The following is a 4,898-nucleotide window of genomic DNA, read 5'->3' as shown; positions in this document are numbered from 1 at the left end:
TGATCCTTGGCCGCCTGGAATGGTACCTTGAACACTACATGATTTATCCGAATTTCATGACTGGTTTCCGACGTGACCGCACTTTCATCGACAATGTAGTTGACCTCGTTTTATATGTCCAGCACGAAAGTTCCCATAAGTGTTTATTTGCAGATTTATTCTTAGATGTGAAAGGGGCGTGGGATAACGTATTACATAAGGCCATTCTCGATGCTGTACCGACGGTTGGCCTAGGTGGACGAGTCTTTTTGTGGATTGCAAGTTACCTATCTGCAAGACCATTCTTTGTGTTAACTGACGATGGCCCACCTACGCGACGCTATACTAGAAGGCACATTCCTCAAGGCGGTGCTCTCAGCCCAACGCTATTCAACCTCTCTCTTGTTGGACTTGCTGAATATTTGCCAACTACCATCGAAATTTCGATATGCGCAGACGACATTTGTGCCTGGACTTCCGCAGTCATACGTCCTCAGATACGTGCGCAGCTTCAAAGAGCGACAACTTTGACAGCGAGCTATTTGTGTAAACAAGGTCTCAGCACATCACCAGAAAAATGTGCACTAGTGGCATTTACTCGCAAACGAATGACGCCTTATGTCATATCAATCAATGGGCGGACCATTTCCTATGTCAGAACCCACAGATTTCTTGACGTAATTATTGACCGAGACCCCTGTTGGAGCCCGCAAGTGGCCTACATGAAACGGCACCTGACAGCAACTTCCCAGTTGCTTAAATACTTGACAAGAAAGACGTGGCGGATGTCAGTGGACGCAATGCCGGAACTCTACGGAGCTCTCTCTCTCGGATTTTTAAGATATAGTCTACCTGTACTGAATAACACGTGCAAGACAAATATTCGTGGTCTGCAAGCAGCACAAGCTCAAGCACTCAGAGTTTGCCTTGATTTGCCCAGATGCACGTCAACAGAGGCAACTATTGCGATTACTCGGGACCATCCAATGCAAACTCACATTACGGTGGAAGTCCTGAGAACGCGCATCAGACATTTTGCGCGTGCCCCTTATCACCATCTTGCAACGCTACCTTCAGACAGGCACCAAGCATCATTATCTAAAACAATCGTCAAGTACAACGATAAACTTCCATCGGGCTTCACAGCTGCATCTACACCATCGATACCCCCTTGGTGTCTTATCAAACCCACAGTACATCTCAGTGTACCAGGAATCGGGAAAAAGTCTGAGCTGTCGTCGCCTGTGCTGAAACAACTGTCTCTGCTTCTTCTGTACTAGAAGTACGCGGACAGTGTACATATTTATACTGATTGTTCCACAAACATCCAGTGTTCATCCGGTGCTGTGGTTGTCCCAGCAAGAGGTATTACCATCAGCTTTAGGGCTTACCACCCAACGACATCGACATCTGCGGAACTAGCTGCTCTTCGCGCTGCACTTTGTTTCGTCAATCGGGAACCACTTCGACAATGGTCAATCTTCAGTGACTCAAAGGCAGCCCTGCAACTTTGCTATCAGCTCTGCGTCGCGGGCCATTCAAACAGCTCGTATTCGGTATTAGATGTCTACTCCATACATCACATGAGAAAGGACACCACGTGACGTTTCAGTGGCTGCCAAGTCACTCCGGCATCACGGGAAACAAAGATGCCGATAATGCCACTCGGGCAGCTCTTGAAGATACGCAGGAAGAGGCCATACCACTTTCACGGTCCGATGCAGCCAGCAGACTTCGAGTGCTTGCACAGCAGGTCACACTCTCTCTATGGGGCACACCAAGCAGGCAGACCAACCGGAGCAATCGTCAATACCACCGGCCCTCTTTGATGCATCTCTGTATGCCAACTGGATTCCGTCGAAGAGATAGATAGATAGATAGATAGATAGATAGATAGATAGATAGATAGATAGATAGATAGATAGATAGATAGATAGATAGATAGATAGATAGATAGATAGATAGATAGATAGATAGATAGATAGATAGATAGATAGATAGATAGATAGATAGATAGATAGATAGATAGATAGATAGATAGATAGATAGATAGATAGATAGATAGATAGATAGATAGATAGATAGATAGATAGATAGATAGATAGATAGATAGATAGATAGCAGGAAAGGCAGGGACGCTAACCAGACGCACGTCCGGTTTGCTATCCTGCACTGGGGTAAGGGGGTACGGGGATGAAAAAAGAGAGAGCACAGTTTCGCGCACAGTTTAGGGTTCGCACCGAGTCTACACATGGTTCCCAAGGCCTGTTGACTTAAGGTATTTCAAAAGCACTTTCATGGTTTTCTGTGCTATCGACGCGTGCGACCAGGGTCCAAAGGTCTTCATTACCGAAAATGGTCTAGAGTCCAGCTGGTTCAGTGCTGTCCGGAGAGCTTCACGATTGATGTCGTATTGGGGGCAGATACATAGGAATTGTTCAGTCGTTTCTGTGGTTCTGCAAAAGTCGTACAAGGGCGTATCCCCCATTCAAATGTCGAACGAGTACGCCTTCGTAAATGCCACCCAAGCCAGAGGTGGCACAATACTATCGCCTCAGAGCAGGACACTTTTGATGACACTTGTAGCTTTAAGGATGGATCCAGCCTATGAAGATGACACTTTGGGAGGTGGGGAGGAGACCAGTATTTATCATAGCTTTAGCCACAATATGAATCTTTCTTGCAGCGCCAGTTCTGGATAAGGGGATTGGAACTGGTAGGGCTTACAGATGGGCAGACTGGGCGGCTTCGGCGGCGAGGCCATTGCCAGCAATGCCGGTATGCCCAGGTAGTCACTGGAATATTATCTCATGCCCTTTAGTGATAGCTTTATGGTGATCTTCTCTTATTTCTTATGTCAGCTGCTCATGAGTCCAATGATATAGGGCGAAATTCAGACTCTGAAGTCTTACGAGTCGCAAGAAATGACCCATTTCTGAGGTGTCTGTTGCAGGAAATATGTGACAGCACCACGCAGGGCAGCAAACTCTGCCGCTGTTGATGTTATCATGTGAGACAGTTCGAATTTCATTGTGGTTTTCGTAGCCGGAATGACAACGGCACCTGATGAGCTGTTAGGTGAGACCGAATCATCAGTATAGATGTGTATTCGGTCCCCGTATGTCTCATTGATTAATAGCAGCGTCATCTGTTTCTGAGCTATTGTTATGTGACTGGCCTTCTTCTTCATACCCGGAATACTTAGGCGCACCGGAGGCTGTTGGAGACCCCATAAGGGTAATGAAGGCCTTGCTGCTGGTATGTATTCTAATAGAAAACAATCTTTATGAACGATCATAACTTCAGAAAACGTTGCACGCGGTCTTTGCGATGGCAAGAACGCCAAGTGATGATCGGGGACGAGGGAATGATGACGGATATGCGTCCCGAGACAATCCACCGCAACATATGTTAGGATGAAATGATCTTTAGTGAGACAGATTGTTGCAGCTGTTGATGCACAGCGAGGAAGTCCTAAACACGTGCGCAGTGCTTGGCCCTGTAACCTCTTCAATGAGCGAATATTTGAACTGCACGTACTCGACAACACTGGAAGGCTGTAGCCTAAATAGCCTAAGAATAGATATCTGTACAACTGAAGCACGGAGCGTACAGATGTGCCCCATGTTTTCACGCATATGAATCTCACTACCTGGGCAATACACAACAGTTTTTTCTTCAGGTACGTGCAATGAGGGCTCCAGGAAAGATTTTAGTCGGTTATTACACCCAAGAATCGATGGGTCCTTCCATAGTTGATAGTGTGTCCATTAATGGAGACTGGGTATGGTGTCATAGGTTTACGTGTGAATACAATTAATGCACATTTCTCGGTCGATACAGTCGAGCCTTGCGTTTGTCGGTATGATAATGTTAAAGTTGCTGCCCGCTGCAATCGCGCGTGGGCATGAAGGCGAGTTACCGCAGACGTCTAAAGGCAGGTGTCATCTGCGTATATCGAGAGGTAAATTGTTTTAGGTAAAACTTCAGCTAAACCAATGGGGAGTATTACATTGAAGAATGTGGTACTCGATACTCCTTCTTGACGCACGCCGCAGTAAGTATAATATTCAGCTGTGGGGCCATCTTCTGTTGGTACAAAAAAAGACCGGCGAATTATATGGTCGGATAACCAGCGAAACATGCGGCCAAAAATTCGAATAGTCTCCAGGGAGTTGATGACGCCGTCATATGCAACGTTGTCATACGCATCTTTCACGTGGAGAAAGAGCGCAACTGATATGCGCTTACGGCTTTTCTCTTGTTGCACAAACGCTGTCACGTCAATGACGCTATCAATGGACAGACAGACAGACAGACAGACAGACAGACAGACAGACAGACAGACAGACAGACAGACAGACAGACAGACAGACAGATAGATAGATAGATAGATAGATAGATAGATAGATAGATAGATAGATAGATAGATAGATAGATAGATAGATAGATAGATAGATAGATAGATAGATAGAGAGATAGATAGATAGATAGATAGATAGATAGATAGATAGATAGATAGATAGATAGATAGATAGATAGATAGATAGATAGATAGATAGATAGATAGATAGATGGATAGATAGATGGATAGATAGATAGATAGATAGATAGATAGATAGATAGATAGATAGATAGATAGATAGATAGATAGATAGATAGATAGATAGATAGATAGATAGATAGATGGATAGATGGATAGATAGATAGATAGATAGATAGATAGATAGATAGATAGATAGATAGATAGATAGATAGATAGATAGATAGATAGATAGATAGATAGATAGATAGATAGATAGATAGATAGATAGATTAAAAACAGCGCAAGTAAGCAAAGAATGCTAACCGCTTTAACAGACAGCGATAAGGCTGAAATAGTAAATGAACTCGCCCGGCGCAGCCATAGATAGGGAACC

The sequence above is a fragment of the Dermacentor albipictus genome, chromosome 5 (genome assembly GCF_038994185.2).
Source record: "Dermacentor albipictus isolate Rhodes 1998 colony chromosome 5, USDA_Dalb.pri_finalv2, whole genome shotgun sequence".
NCBI classification, from domain to species: Eukaryota; Metazoa; Arthropoda; class Arachnida; order Ixodida; family Ixodidae; genus Dermacentor; species Dermacentor albipictus.
Note: the sequence above shows the minus strand (reverse complement) of the source record.